A 17,232-nucleotide genomic window follows, 5' to 3' on the forward strand; every position below is an offset into this window, starting at 1 on the left:
GAAGGTCTCCGTTCAGGCCTTGCCTACGACACCCTGGGTCTGAGCTTGGTGAGGACAAGCTACGATGTGGGACCATGTCCCCTTGTCCCGGGCCGACATGAGGAGAAAACCTTGGGACGCGGGTGTCCCTGGATGAGTCAAAATTACTGTCATTAGCCGCAGGGGTCCAATGCAGGCCGTGGGGTGAGGCTAAAGTGATGACGGCTTCTCTGCCTCTCTGGTGCAGGAAAGGGAGAAGTTCGGATGAGGTGCTAAGGTTGATGCTGAGGTTGATGGTGGGAAGAGCTGGCTGACGGTCTACCGGACTGGCCTGTGCCAACAGGGTAGGTTCAGGCGGTGACTCAGATGGCATACTGGTCACATGCTGTCTCCTGGAGAGCTGCGCGTGCGTGTCACAGAGTAAAATGACAGGCTGCACCTCAGCGGCAGGGGGGCTCACATGGCCTCCTGGCCTGGCTCCTGCAGCCGCCAGGCCGGGAGGTCTGTTCTGTGACCAGGGCTGGTGTCTTCCTTTCTGCAGGTCCTTCTTCCGTTTTGTGAACTGAATGACCTGGGGTTAGAGTAGGATTAAGTGCAGATGAGAATGGGGGGAAAATGGGTGCTGTAGTGCAGTGGTTCCGAAAGTGGGGTCCGGGGACCCCCAGGGGTCCTTGAGGGAGTTCCAGGGGGTCCCCACCTAAATGATAGTTTGGAACTAAATGGACCCATTGGACCCTTATGGGTGTACAAATGGAACCAAATGGACCCTTATCCATTTGTACTGTATTTGTTAAATTAACATTGATTTTACAATATACTGTACATTAGAAATGTCATTAAATGGGGGTCCGTAGACTAATGCATGTCAAACTGGGGGTCCTTGAAATTAAATGGGTTGAGAATCACTGCGTAAAAATCTTCTCTTATGGGGGTCCCTGGCATATCTTTTCATATGTGGGTCCATGGGATAATTAGTGTCAATTTGGGATTGGGGGTCCTTGACATGAAAAGGTTTGGGAACCACTGCTGTAGTCACAGTGTACAGAGCAGCTCACTACACCATAGACACATGTCTGAGTGCTCATCTATTTTGTGTACATTCGTCATGCATGAAAGCTATAGTGACATGGAAGTGTCATGTCATATGTTATATGCCGTATATGTCATATCATATGCAGGTTCTAATATTGTCTAGGAGGCCTATTATGGATGAAAACTCCATAATAGGCCTTGCATAATTCTTTTATAACTCTAGGCCTTGCATAATGCATTTATAACTCTGGAACTGTACTGCTTTTTTTTAGGGTCCTCCAATTTCTAGCTTTTTGTTGTGACGTCATGTGGCAGCCAAGTCTATGGACTTTTTAATGTTTGCTTTAAGCAGGTTCAGGTTTGGTTAAGGTAACATTTAGCCATAGTGTCATTCTAAGTGAGGTCGAAAATGTAAAGAAGAGGGAGGATTTGAGGATATGTAGGGTGATAACTTATGTGTTTCTATAAAATTGAACATAGTCTACACTATCTCTAAAGGTGGTGTGCAAAATGAAATGTCAAATCAAAATCTGCCTATTTACAAAGAAAAAGAAAAAAAAAGACTGGCAAGCAGTGTCGTTGAGAGGCACGATTCTTTCCCTGGTGTAAGTAGCGCTGGCTCTCTTCTTTGCATGATCTGGCTAAATTATTCTTCAGGGTCGGTGGGCCTCCGCCTCATGCATCTAATGCTGCTGATTTAGCAAACGCCAGCTTTGCCCATTCCAGGGGGAAAATATTTATACTCCTCCGCCTGGCAGCGTTAAGGTGGCTGCTCAAGTGCTCAAAATAATAATGCTCCTCTATTCCCTCCCCTTTCTGTCTCAGACAACCCTTTTCAAAGGCGTCTCCGGCAGGCTCCACCGTGACATCTCTCTTAGAGATCATGTTTGCGTTCTGGGGAGTAAATGAAACGCCTGTGTGATAGTGCACCTACTGTGCGGATATTTTCATCTGGAGTGGTGAGCCCTTGCTGGCAGTTAAGCAATACGGCTGCCACACAGGCACACAATCACAGGCATTGGCACACATATGAATGAAGGTCAATCAAGTGAAAAGGAGGGGGGGGGGGGGGGGGGGGTGTCTACCTTCAATTGTTGCGTTTTTTGGAGCCATCTCAGCTCTGGGTCTGAACTGTCCTCCTGGCTCCACTCCAGACCATCCGTCGGCGTCAGAATCACCTCCTCTGGAATGTCAGAGACCTTTTGGGCAAAATGGAAGAAAAGGCATTCCTTGAAAAATTGTTAGATGGATTTAAAAAAATCCATGATTTGTTTGTTGCCGTCTACAAGATATGGAACATAAACACCACATGATATGTTAATTTATGACATATTACCATGCCAGCAAGTAGCAAAGAACAACATGTAGATCACAGTGAGCTCCATGGACAAAAATAGTAAAAACACAAGGAAGCTACCAGCATAAGACTATGATTAAAGGTTTCCTCAGCTAAAAAAAATGAAAAGAAATGCTTGCATTTCGTCCTTTATCGAATGATGCTCACTTGCCACTATCAATTCCCACTTTTTTCAAACCAATTACTGTTTCAATTGTTCCTAATGCACTCGTTTCTGGCAAGGAAATATCTTCTGTTAATGCTGTAATGAAAATCATTTAGTTAACTTTGGGCCCCCCTCGGCTGTGGAGGACAGTGCGAGTGGATCGATGGTATTGACGGGGTGAAGACTTCACTGAATGCCGCTAATTCTGTGGGCTTGAATAGGTGAAGGTCACCGAGAGGGAGTGGGTGCCGTTGTAATATATCCATCAATAAGTGTGTTTGCCGTGTTATTGTATCCAACAGGCTTTAGGGTTTCCAGGACCTGAACACAAAAGCACCCTCTGTCTGATCTGGATGATGGCGTGTTGATGACGAGTTTCCAAACAAGCAAGGCGATTGATTTGAAAACAGATTGTTGAAAAGAGTGAGAACATTCAGTGGTGTTTGAATCATTCAGCCGTACACAGTCAAATTCTCAGTGACCATTTATCCGTTAGTAACTCTGCCATTGTACAAAGGTAACCAAATGGACCCGTACAACTTTGTACAATCATTACATTTGTAAAATGTCTGTTTTGATTTGAATTAACATTCAGGATTTTACTGTGTATTGTGCAGTACTTCTGGTATTCTGGCAAGGTGTAAAAGTGCCTTGTATGTGTATTGTCCAAATTACTAAATCGGGGAATCTTTTCGAAATAGAGAGCCAAATAGAGAGATATCTCAGAGTTGTGCACAGGTGGTGTTATGAGCTATTATGGCAGTGTTGAAAGGACAGCTGTGTGAAGATCACTAGCAGGTGTCTCAAACCATGATATGCACTCAAAAGCGCGCGCACACACACACACACACACACACACACACACACACACACACACACACACACACACACACACACACACACACACACACACACACACACACACACACACACACACACACACACACACACACACACACACACACACACACACACTACAAGAATCCCAATGAGTTGGAGCAAATGACCAAGTCTCTATTGCAGCATTTATTTCAGCATGGTAAACTGTGTAATATATTTGTCTTTCTTTTTTTTCTCCAATTGGTATAGGCTCGTAATTGCCTCTCAGTGAATCGATGCCACAACAAAGTCTGGGCAATTGTAACTCTAACTGTATTACGTCCTGTACCCTCGGAAACATCTGCTTTTCGCAATGAAGACTTCAAAGGGCCTTTGGGTCCTGAATTGCATTTAGCAGCTATTGTGGCCCAGCCCAGGTAATCTTGATTAGGTGTTTAGACTGAGACAGGGTATACAGTGGCAGAGAGTTCCCCGGAGCTTTGGTCTAAAGCTATTAAAAGATTGTACATTATGTTCCCTTGGCTTTGAAGTAAGGGCCCACAAGACGAGAAGGGACTCTGGGGGTCGAGTGCAATAGCAGAAGATTGATCTGCGGCTTCTGTCTTTATCAAAGGAGGGCCCAGCTCGGGTGAAGCCCATCATTGCTACCACCACTCTGCCGCTCACTCGGCTAAGCTGTTGCCGTATTAGGAAATTGTGTAACATTTAATAACATGGCTAATTATTACAAGTGGCTTTCAGAAGTCCCCTGCCTTCAAAAGACCAAATAGGGGATTTCAGAGGAGCCTAGAAGTATCGTGCTTAGCTGGAATCAAGATAATGACTGGTGAAACTGATGTAATTTGGAGATGGAGTTGCCGTCTCTTCAAGTACATAATGGACATATGGGGGGAAATAAAAGGCAAGCTATGTGATCTTAGAAACATGGTTATTATGATTATGGATATTCTGATTTAGTGTTTTGGGGATGCTTTACAGTCACTCAGTATCTCATCATCCTTTGATATTAAAAGCCACCCAAACAAGTCGTCTTAAATAGGCATAAAAAAAAGAAAAAAAGGCAAGATAAAAACATAAGAACCTTCTTAGGATAAAAAGTAGATTTTAAAAACTAATTAAAGCATAAAGGCATAGAGTAAAAGACCTAGGAGAAAAAGACTAAGCAAAAGCTTTGTTATAAATGTATGTTTTGAGTAATAATCAATATTTCTTTAAGGATTTGTGGGAGTCTTCTTTCAGCATTCATTTAGCTACTCAATATCTTATGTGGTGAGTCATAATGCCATGGTAATAGACCCAATTCTTAAACGAATCAGACGAAGAAATAGGAAATGAGCCGCATGTAAATCGGTGACCTGTTCTTTCATGCCCTATGTCCCCCATTAAGCGAGACATGTCTTTGGGGAGACGAGGCAATGGAAAACTAATAAGCGAATTCAGGGGGAAAATGACAAAACACAAGGGTTTTAGGAGAGGGCGAGGCTCTGGCTCTGTTTACCGTTCCACAAAGCTAACGGCTCTTGACTATGTAAATGGAGATGATATGAGACATTGTAGCAGGCCGGGGCTCAGATGGGTGAACAAGGTTGGGGGTATTATAGCCTGCAAACAGTCATATGCCCCGGCAAATGGGGAATGCAGGCCGTTCCAGCCAATTATGCCACTGTGCCAGGTGCAGTGATATCTAAGAGGCTATTTGTAACCATGCTTCTCTGATGTTCTTGTTGTACACATCAACTCATAATAGGCACTGTATGGCTAGACATGGCCCTCTTTTTACAGGGCAGCGGGGAGGACAGTTGTATTTGTTCATATTTTTCCTTGGCTAAATTAATATCCCCGCTTCAGAGCAAGTAGGATAGGATATTGGCTTGGATGTGACCTTTATGAGCATTATGCTGAAAAGTAAACAGGCATAATAGTATATTTTCTGCAATGCGTGTGTGTGTGTGTGTGTGTGTGTGTGTGTGTGTGTGTGTGTGTGTGTGTGTGTGTGTGTGTGTGTGGGAGGGGGGGGGGTATCATTCGAACAAATGGCTAATTGTGTTCAGGGTTTCATGAACACAGAAAAAATATGCATAGTACAAAGCAAAATTGTGAGTGTTCATTTCACTTGAGTGTGAAAATGTACCATTGCTTGGAAAATGCCAATCTCTGACAAATATGTAGCAAAGAACCCACAACGGCATGTGTTAGAGCACTAACAAGCCCAAGGACTGACCCCTGCATAGAAGTGCTCTCAGGGAAGCCTCACCTCATTCAATACCGATATTAAGGCATTGCAAATCACATCACAACACTATTAGCCAACCTTATATCTGAGAATGCCCCACATTCTCACTCCTGTAGTTGGTGTTCGATTTGTTGAAAATAAAAAAGGAAAAGGAAAAGAAGGCAGAGGGATGACATTTTCTTAACCACTTAAGCCTAAGCTAAAATAGCTGATCTACAAGCTCAGCACCTCACACCTGAACATGCTGAGCAGTGAGCTGCTCTTATCTCTCTCTCTTATTTTTATTTGTTTTACAACCCTAACCCTAATCTCAAAATAGTGATGGCATGGTTAATAATCGTTTTGTTACACTGTTAAATTGTGACATTATCAAATGTTAATATAAAGAATATCAGTCTACATTTCACAGAAGGAAATGTATCAAAAGCAGAAGCATGGATCCCCTCATCCTGTTAAAGCCTCATAAAACCAGAACCTTATGAGTTCATTAATTTAAATAATGATATGCCTATACACTGAAATCTATAAGACTATAGCAGAAATACAATTACTACTCTGCTAATTACCATGTTATATGGTTATGAATAGATTTTTCAAATTATTATTGCATAGTGGTATGATCATTGTAACATCACCAAATATTCAGTCAACAATATGCTGTTAAGACAGGTATTACTATGCACCTTTGGCACCCTCATACCAGCTCAGTGGCCTTGTGGTTAGAGGGGCCGCCCTGAGACTGGGAGGTCGGGTTCAATCCCTGGCCGGGTCATACCAAAGACTCTAAAAATGGGACCCAGTGCCTCCTGCTTGACACTCATCATCATAAGGGTTGGATTGGGGGTAAGTCCCTGCGACATACTAGCGTCATGTCCAGGGGGTGTACTTGTACATCAAGCTGCCTCACGCTACAGAAACAGGAGATAGGCTCCTGCCCTATGGGCCCCATGGCTCTGCAAGGCTATTTACTACTTAGGCACCCTCATACCTTCAAAGCCTGATCCAACCCTACAACTCATCAGATAAGCTAATATAGGAAAGCTAGTCTGCACGTATTGTGAGAAAACATGTCTATAAAATGTACTGTATAACAATTCAAAAAAGAAACGATCCTTATGTGCTCAAATCAGTGCTGGCATGCTTCGCCTTCATATTGAGATGGGTAGATATGATTGAATGCATTGTTGAGGAGGATAGATTATGTGGTTTGTGTGATCTCAAGGAAATTGAAATTGAAAATGTATTGTATTGTATTGTATTGTCCATCCTACAACTCTATCAGGCAGATATTTTTAATAAGGTGGATGTGTGTGGGTGGATGACTCAGAGAAACTGAAACGTCTCTTTCAATAGGCCAATGTCATATAAATGTGTGTGGGTGGATGACTCAGAGAAACTGAAACGTCTCTTTCAATAGGCCAATGTCATTTTCTTCATCTGCTCCTTTCTTGAAAAGGCCTGGTCAATGACGAGGAGGGCTATGTAAAATGGCAGTCTTATTTGTTCTCTTTTCTTGAATGTTTGTGCACTGTACGCATGTTTATCTATGTGGCATGCATAAGGCAGGACGTAATACCAACAGGAACTGTTAATGACAGTTGTTTTATTTTTGTGTAATGTGTCATACAATCCCATATATGGGATGGGCGACAATGGTGGCATGGCATGAAAATAAAAATGTCATTCATTCAGTCATACAGGGAAGCTGTCTGAACCATCCCTGAAATCACCCGGGACGAATCTTCAAACATCCCAGACTCTGCTCTCTCCTGGTTCCTAAACTGTGAAACAAACTCCTTTCCGCCGTAATCTGAACACTCATCACCTCTAGTTCAGACTCCACCTCAGCCGTTAGCAATTCACTCTGCCCGTACCCCTCCCTGCCACCTTCTGATCGATTGATGCCAGCGACTGACCAAGATGTGACTAACATGAAGCCATACTTTGGTCATTCGTTCTCTTAGGCTTAGTTGTTTTCCTTGAATACAATGGAATACTATAAATTGTATAGTACCGGTATATTGTTTAGACTTTAGACTGTTGCTAGGTTCTTAGTTTACCTAAAAACATTGATCACCATTGACTTTTTATACATATATATATATACATATGTAACAAGCTTTTTAGCGATCTAATAGGTTAGTCAGGCCCTTATCAACCATCTTGGGTGTTAAGTTACAGTATGTTAGGGTAGCTCCTGGTGGCTGTTCCTGTTACTGCAAAACATTTCAGGACAGAAAAAGGACAACATTGTGGATATAGCAAGTCTCCTGGTCATAAGGTCACCGTTAATATGTAAAGTGGTAATAATAATAACTAGAACTGCACTCTGTCGAGTGCATACTTGCTTGTTGCACACTAGTAGGCCATAAATGGCCAACTAGTGTGCAAGCAGAGCGCGCAAGTCCTTTCGACCGCTGTAAACTGTCAAATCTCAGTATCTCTGTGAAGGAACGTTTGAAATGATTAATGTTTAGATGTAACTATTTGCTACCTACTTTATACATATAAACATCTAGTATTATTAAGTATGATTCAAGTTTCTATCTATATAAGAAATACTGTTTTATCGTTGTAGATATATTCTGGATCCCTTTTTAGTTTTTCAGAGACAAATAAATCATTTATATGTGTTGAAAATTTGCGCCAAAAACCGTGACAGCTGTTCCGCCATTTGATGTTTATGCAAGAAAACAGCAAATCTGTGCCTGGTTTGCTGGAGCAAATGACCACAAATGACCATATTTCTTACGTCATCATTAAGAGCTAGTCATACACATACACACCACGTACTCTGGTCCCAGCAGATCAGGCACAATTTGCTATTTTATTTTTACTGATTATGTATATAGTATACGTATGACTAGCTCTAAATGATGACGTAAGAAATATATATAGTATATATATAGTATATAGGCATATACTATATACGTATACATATATACTCTATACTCTATACTGTATAAAGTGTGTAGTTGTAAGTTGATTAGCGGTATACTGTGGTTACTTTGCGCCAAAAACCGTGACAGCTGTTCCGCCATTTGATGCTTACGCAGAAAAACATCAAATCTGTGCCTGTGTTGCTGGACCAAATGACCACAAATGACCATATTTCTTACGTCATCATTAAGAGCTAGTCATACACATACACACCACGTACTCTGGTCCCAGCAGATCAGGCACAATTTGCTATTTAATTTTTTACTGATTATGTATATAGTATACGTATGACTAGCTCTAAATGATGACGTAAGAGATATGGTCATTTGTGGTCATTTGGTCCAGCAACACAGGCACAGATTTGATGTTTTTCTGCGTAAGCATCGAATGGCGGAACAGCTGTCACGACGAAGGAGACCGGGCGAAAACATTACTTGCACGCTCTGCTTGCGCAAGTAATAATAATAATAATAATAATGGATAACGTTCTATCTTCTACATACCTGATCCAACGTATTATGTGTTTCTTGTTTCATTGTGTAGGCCTTCAGATAGGAGCCACATTTGGCTGTGTCGCGACCAAGCGTAATTTTATTACGCTCGACAACGTCCTCTCTCCGTGTTTCTACCTTTCTGCATAAGAGTTCAGGATTCTTCCATTTAGAGAGACTCTGTTTCTTGGTTGCGACCTGCTGAGATTGACCCAACTCATGCTGAGAGTATGACAGAATCTCTTGCTCATCACATCTAACAGGTATTTTCTCTTCGTCTCCATGTTCAGGAAAGTCATTCTGGGTTTCACTGACGTGGTTGTGGCTCTCCTCATTTCTGACTTCACTGAGTTTTCTCTCTGATCTCTCATCTAAAGTATAATGCTGATGTACATGAGGGCGACGGGGAGATTTTACAGATACAACTGTGCTAGCTTGGCTGTGCTGTTGGTGCAGGTGGTAGGGCTGTTCACACTCGTTGGCAGCTGTGCTAGCTTGGCTGTGCTGTTGGTGTAGGTGGTAGGGCTGTTCACACTCGTTGGCAGTCATACTGTGTGGCGCCTCCGCAAGAGCTGGACCTCTAATGACAACGTATTGACATCCTCCTTTCGTGGACAGGACCTCGTTTTCATCACACCTCTGCTCAGATATGGTACTGTCGTTTTTGGTATCCACCTCAAAGGAGAGGTGTGGACTCTCGTTAAAATGCCCTGCTTCCTTGAGATTGGTCCTCCAGTTGGGATCATAGCGCAGGTCTGAATAAGCATCATCAGAGGACTGTCTGCAATAAAAGAATGAACATGGCAATAAAGACCCAAAGATCAACAAAAGAAGCCCAATTTAAGCATACATCGCCTACCTATAACTCAACTATACCCCCTTTATTATAATAAAATAAACTATTAAGCACATTAGACACCCCCCCCCCCCCCCCCCCCCCGGTGTCCCAATTTTGGGTATGACATTTCCATTTAATAAAGTTCTCAAAAATAGCAGATCTACGTTGTAAAGTTGCCCGAATGGCCATGGCAAGGCTCCAAGAACAGTCCAGAGATGTAAGTTGTGGATTTAAAAATTTGCCCAAACCGCCAGTGTATAGTTTTACTGTCCAAAAGTTCAAAAATACAGAAATGAGGAAACTAAATAAACACTTGAAGAAAACCCGAATGGGGTGCATATGTTGGTTAAACATAGTCTTTTTTGTATTTTTTGTTGCTCTGTTTACCTTTCACAGTTTGTTTCTCATTTGTTATAAAACTAATGAAGCAAATGTTTAAAAAAACAGGTTAAAACTAACCATGGGCGGCGGGTTAAAAATCACCCCTGGCCCCCTGCGATTACGTTAGGTTTTTGGGTAGGGTGTCGGACTAATGCCTGACTAATGCCTGTCAGCCTGTGCCAGTACGTCGGAAAAAACACATGCACCCACACGAATGAACTAAACCCAAACTGGTTAAGAACTCTCTTCAGGCTATACCTGACACACCAGACACAAAATCAATATTATCAACAATTTTTACAAAAACTTCCAAAGTTCCATATAAATACTTTCATAAATAACCTCTTGCATAAAAGTAACCTAAACATTCTTAAAGATGCGTTACAATTAAACAAGTATAACTTGGGGTGAAAACTCAATGACAAATAAACACATGACTCAAAGCATAGGGAACACCCCTCTCCTGCATATCACTTCCCCCTTCCTATACAAGGGAATTGCCACCAGCAGTGCAGGAGAGACAACTTGATTTGGGCTTGGGGCAACCAGAAGGTAACACCCTAGCACCAGAGCTGCTAGGGGGCCCTTGATGGAAGGGTTTTTAGCCTAATAGTTTCTCAAGTTCTGGGTTTGTTTTCCTAATTTGCAAAATTAGAAGTAATCTTCTATGTTGTCTTATTGTAAGTTTAGTCTTTAGTGTTTTGTTTGTTCAATGTCTTTCCACCGTAAATACACTGCAACAGGGAAAAACACCCTAAAAGGTATTTTTGGACTGTCACTGTTTGGAGTGTTGGTCGCTCGGTCAACTTTACAGTGAGCATACATCTAGTTTCAATACACATGTTTAAAGCCATTAGTCCTTGTAGAAAGCTGTAAGGTGTGTGTGTGTGTGTGTGTGTGTGTGTGTGTGTGTGTGTGTGTGTGTGTGTGTGAACATGTGTATAGGGCACAGGTTGTCCCGACTACATCTACATAATTCGTAACATCGCAATGCATTGTGAGCTTGCTATCCAGCTTTTTTGGTTTGTCTAATGAAAACTCATGAAATGTAGACGGCCTAGTCATAGTCACCACCTAGTCATACTGAATGCCTAGTCCTGATTGGCTGCTACATGTTGCCTAAGCCAATGGGAGTGTAGTATGATTGCCTGCCTCCTAAGCTATGCCACACGCACCACAGAAGGGCTGATTTCCACACCACAGCGAGCAAGCTTTACCACCGCAGCCTCGAAGCAAAAACAGCTGCTAATGTTGCTGGACAGCAAGAAAGCGACAACAAAACACAGTCATTGAACCACGCACAGAACGTCGGAAACGAACGCAAACAATGGCAGCGAGGCGTGAGGTTGTGACACACAAACATACACGTTACTAAAATAACAATCATACTAATATGGGGGGGGGGGGGGGGGGGGATATGGGGGGAGAATACAACAGAGACAAGAACACAACGGAGACAGTGCTTCTTTCACCTGACAAATATCGCCCTAAAGGACGAGGTCGCGTGCACACATCAGCGCCACATGCCTTTGGCATGGGGGGCATCAGCTATAGCTATAGGTTGTCTCCATATATGGAGCTCAAGGTGAAAGCCTTCGTTATTTCACTCTGGCCCCTTTTCCACCGGTTGGTTCCCAATGGGAACCGGTTCAGTTCTTTTTGGTTCCAAGTTCATAGTCCAGAGCTCCAAAATTGAAACGTTAATTATGAATTGAGTGGGCAAAACCATACCTTATTAAATTGTTATCATCATGAAACTTCCCCAATTGATTACTTACACAAAGACAATTTTTACATTTTTAAATATGCAAATGAGGCATTATGTAATAATACAATATGCAAAATAATCGAAAATATGAATAAGCTATAGGGGTTATCATGTATTAATTTACTTGTATTGATCCTATAAACTATTTAATATAGGTCTAGTTTTTCCCACCAATTTTGGAGCTGTGGCTCATGGACTAAGAACCAAAAAGAACTGAACCGGTTCCCATTGGGAACCAACCGGTGGAAAGGGGGTCCTAGAGCTCCATACTGTATATGGAGACAACCTATAGCTCCATGTAGGGAGACAACAGCGATATCCAGCACTGGCATCAGACTAGTGTAGAAACCTCATATAGTATGGATATACACACCTGGCATCGTCATGGTGATAATTTTATGTACCTTCAGTCGCAATTAATATTTATAAACCTATAACATGACCTATGGTTTGTTTAGAACCGGCATAAAAGGTCAAAAGACCAGGAGACATTACACCATTATTAGATTGATGATATCCATAGACAAAGAGGGCTAGAACTTATTTGATATAAGCCGTCTTCTGAAATTGAAACAGATGAGGGGGGAAGTGAGCCTGTATTTAGAGCTAATTTACTTACTTACACCTCCAGGCTCACTAATGAGGTGTGTTTGACGACTAGTAGTGGGGGTAATGGTTGACAAACTGCAATTTTCAGCTTATGAAATGGCTTGAAAATTGCAGGCTAAAATGCTCTTTCTGATGGTGATGAAAAGATCTCATTAAAATAAATAGCAGAGAGCCTCTTTGTTGTGCTTACAGGGAGGACAAGGGTAGCCTACTCCTCTCGCCATGATGTTGAGCGATGGGGGTTGCCTTCGTGTAGGGCCCTTCACTTCTATGAGGCCAGAAGGGTAAGGGATGGATCACTAATGACTCAGACAAGTTGGAGAAATGCATTAGAGGTAACATGCAGCTGGGTGACACTACCTCACACACTGGCAAAACAGCACATGGCCTATTATTTCTTGCCAATGCCACAGAGATACTATAACCACATACCACAAAGGTGGCAAAAGCGAGTTACAAACTACAAACAGATGTGGGCATCCTTCAGCATGATTTCAAGAGAAATAGGAGCACAGAGGGATGAATAGAGCTGCTTAAATAGGAATCTTCTGCTTGAATAGAGAGTGCCAATTCAGGATTTGTTAAAGTTGGCCACGCATTGGCCAGCATTGTGGGAAAGGGGTCGTCCACTTTGAGGCGGCTATCAATAGAGGGGACTATGAGAATATGATGATGGCTCACTGCACTGGCTCTGTGAAATGGAGCCTTTTTGTAGGAATGTGTCATGGTCATTTTCACTGAAACAATATATTTGGGAAGTGGATCCACACATGGCGGATACCAATCTCTACAGTTTAATGACAGGGAGGAGGGAGAATGGTCCTCCAGACAGGTTGTGCCCATGGGAGAGAGAGACAACAGATGCGGTGTCGTCATGCTCCTCGTCACCATAGATTCTTCCCACATCTGTCCCCTGAAGAGAGTGGGAGCAACAGAAAAGGGAGAGACCTCCTTTGCACTGATGATGACCACCGTTGTTAATGGACCACAGAGTGACCACTTATTGTGATCCATCCCAAACATAACAAAAATCTAATTTCCCTTAAATGAAAGCAGTTATTCTGAAAGCACCTGAATTAGGCCATCCTTGCCACAATAAATTGTCAGTGCCCACATCTCATTAAATGACTGCAGCGGACTCATTGTCTAATGATGAATGAAAGCTATTTATCTTTTATCTTCTATGTGCTGTTTAAAAACAGAGAGGGTTTGTTAGCGCAGCTCAAGCTATTGTATTGCACATAAGCAGTGTTATTAGCAGCTTAATTTTAATTAATTTGTCAGTAGAAATTGTTACATTTCAATGCGATAGACAAACTAATGAAGAGCACGAACCACATAATGGTACATACTAGTTAACATAATGGCCCATTTCTGTTCAATTATTGTGACAGACTGGAAAGTGGAAAAGGATGAGCAGGCTACTCAACTAAAACCTAATGTAATTACATTTTGTGTTTCATTTGTTGAAGTCATGTTTGTTTGTGCCTGCCTCTCCCAACTATTTAGCCCCTTAAAAAGCTACACAAACATTTGAAACTCACGTCTGATCAACTTTTCATGAATAATAGAATAGGAATTATGCTTTTTATGTTTCCTTGTAATCTATAAGGATAATCAGATGGTTTTATGACATAGGCTTTATTTCATTGTGAACTGTCGCCCTTTTATCTTAATTGTTTGATTGGTCCATAATACATGTGTATATAAACCTTTGAATCACATAGCAAAATAATCACAGAAAAGTCCAGAATTGATTGGTTAAAAGATTTGTGCAGGCAAAAGGGGAAAAAAGAAAGGAAAATGATTACCATAGAATTCTGCTTAAAATATAAATTATTGAAAGCAGTATGTATACTGAGAACATTTGTAAGTCTTGCTGTACATAATTTCACAACCGTGTAGATAGGCTTATCTTTGTGGGTTGTGATGGTCACTGTCACCACCTAGTTATATACTGAATACCTAGTTTAAACAAAGGTCTCGTCATATTAGTTCAAAATTGAAATACAACCAGTGTTGATGGTGGTGAATCACTAGATTCAGTACAATCAATTACTGCCATCTACAGACCAAAGTCTTTAAGTACAAGTTTTCAGCCTGTAACATGCTATACTGCAAGTTTTCACTTTTGGTCTTTTATCAGCCCCTGTTGTTTGGAAGTAGATAACTAACTCTAATGCAAACATTAAGACAAGGAGGTATAATGTGCTTTAAAGGAGATAGGACAACTCGTCTCGCATAGTAGATTTTCTGAGTGTCAATTTTTGTGTCACTGACAAAATGTGACAGAATTTGACATTATGTGTAGTGCTGGACGTACAGTATAGTATACAACCAACCAACACTATACTATATTTGTCTTGTAAGGACACGTTGTGAGCTTGTAGAGAAGAATGTTCTCCCCCAGATTCTGGCGCTAACATTCGAAGCGGGTGCAACGAGGACGCTAGGGTTCATGTGGTTAAGAAATGACTATAGCCTAACTTGACTCGTTAGGCCCTAACGAGTCAAGTCTGTTTCCTACCAATGGTGAACACACCATCATTTACTTTCTGTGAATAATCAATATCTTATTTGAATATCAAAATGGCCATTTATGACATATGAGATTACATAAAGTGTCTGCTAAACTCTTTACCTTGACAGATCTCTTTCATTTGTGTCCAGAGGTCCATTGGAAGCTTCAATTGTGGACAGTAGAGGGATGCTCTTCTCAAACTCTTGTGCAACTATGTCCAGACTATCATACACTTGAAGAGCTTCTTCAGCTTCATTGTTGAACATCGCCTCATGTTCTTCTGTCTGATGCAAGAAGCTGCTTGTTTTCTCCTGTTGGCTTTGTATGCAGTTAGTTGTTTTATTGCTGCCTATTCGCTTTTGAAGGTCCTGTTGGTAGGCCTTCTCCTGGGCCAGGCTTTCAGTATCAGACTCAGGGCCAGGGGAGTCCCACGGATTGAGAGGAACTTGCTCTGGTGAAGGAGGCGCAACTTGAGCATCCTTCGTGTATGTTTTTCCATGTCTGAGGTCTTTATCCATGTTTGTGTGGGAAAAGATTATTGCTTCATTATGCTGTGTCCATAGATCATGGCAGCCCTTTCAATCTTGTAGTAGGCCTATAATAAGATGACAGCATACAATTGGAGTTGGGAAGAGGTGGAGAAATATGAAACTGAGTTCCATTAAAATGCTTAAATTAAATGATTTAAAAGGGACAAAGACAAAAAAAAGTCAATAGGCCTACATTCATCATGTCTATACTGATGTGTGACATTGATGAACAGGCAATGACAACACATTTTAAATGCCTTTCCTTTGTTTTCTTACTTGGAGCATGCAATTTGGAGGCATAACAACAGTACAAATTCTCATAATCCAAGGGCCCCGAATGCATGCACTTTCGTAAATCGCAATGGAGGTAGTGCTTGCGGAAAATGTATTTTAGGCTATCTTCACACAATCCATAGGAGGTTGATAATTTTGAATTAATGCTGCTACGTGTGCACCACAGCTGGCTGTTTGTTAATGTGAGTGTTGTTTCTATAATTCTATTAGCATGAAGCTAGCATAATATTTAGAGACTCTCGTGGGTGGACAATCGAAAACCAAAAATAGGTGCTTACCCTGATGCCCCAAATGTTAGAGTGGCATACGGGGTGCTTGTTCAATGCATTAGTCCGTAGTTTTCAATAAACAAGTGTTTTAATCCCGTTTGTGGCCGAACGACATCCCCCCTTTGTTTACTTCGTTTACGTTTAGCGTAATTCCGGCTTTCACCGGATGCGCCCATAGGGGGATGCGCCCCTTCACTACCGCCATTGTGAATGTGAACCTCCGACAGAATTGGCCATTTACGGGTCGGGAATCTCGGGATTCAAATTAAAACGGATTACAGAATAATGCATTGCACAAGCACCCCACAGGCCTCTTGTAGGGCGCGTTCGGAAATACCACACCGGAGCACACTCGCCTATTAGTTTGCATTGCACAGTGGGCTCAGTGCGCTATTTCCGAACGCGCCCTTAGACTCTAGTAGAACTACGGAATAATGCGTTGCACAAGCACCCCGTAGGCTATCTCTTTTAGACTCATAAAATGTCAAAAGGCTACACCTTTTTTTAATCATGTGACAACTAGATCAACACCTAGTCAGCTACCGTATTTATTTTTAAATACAAAATTGTCTATTTTTACACAATGAAGCAATATGCTAGGCTATGCAATATCCGACAGCGCCGCCGCCATCCACTCCATTGTGAGCCTTTGAGGTTCTCTTGCACTCTTTTGCGAAGAAACGGATAGGCTCACCAGTGTTGTTCAAAGTATTGTCAAACTACAGGTAGCCTATGTGTAAAAACACCACCCACATATATACATAGGCCTATAATAGAAAACAAAATACAGGCTACCACTTCACCAAAACGTCGCATTATTAACAGTTCAAAGCAAACAAGTAGCAACCAAGTTACTCACCATTTATTTGTGTTTGACAGTGGGAATGCAACCATGGAAACGCAGAACGCCGCAAAAGACGCCTGCGCAATGACATGTCAGGTCATACTCACGTTTCAATATAACATCCATTGTTGCAGAAAAACCTCACATTCTCTTAATATTTA

The sequence above is a fragment of the Protomyctophum parallelum genome (genome assembly GCF_964188405.1).
Source record: "Protomyctophum parallelum genome assembly, chromosome: 1".
Classification (NCBI taxonomy): Eukaryota; Metazoa; Chordata; class Actinopteri; order Myctophiformes; family Myctophidae; genus Protomyctophum; species Protomyctophum parallelum.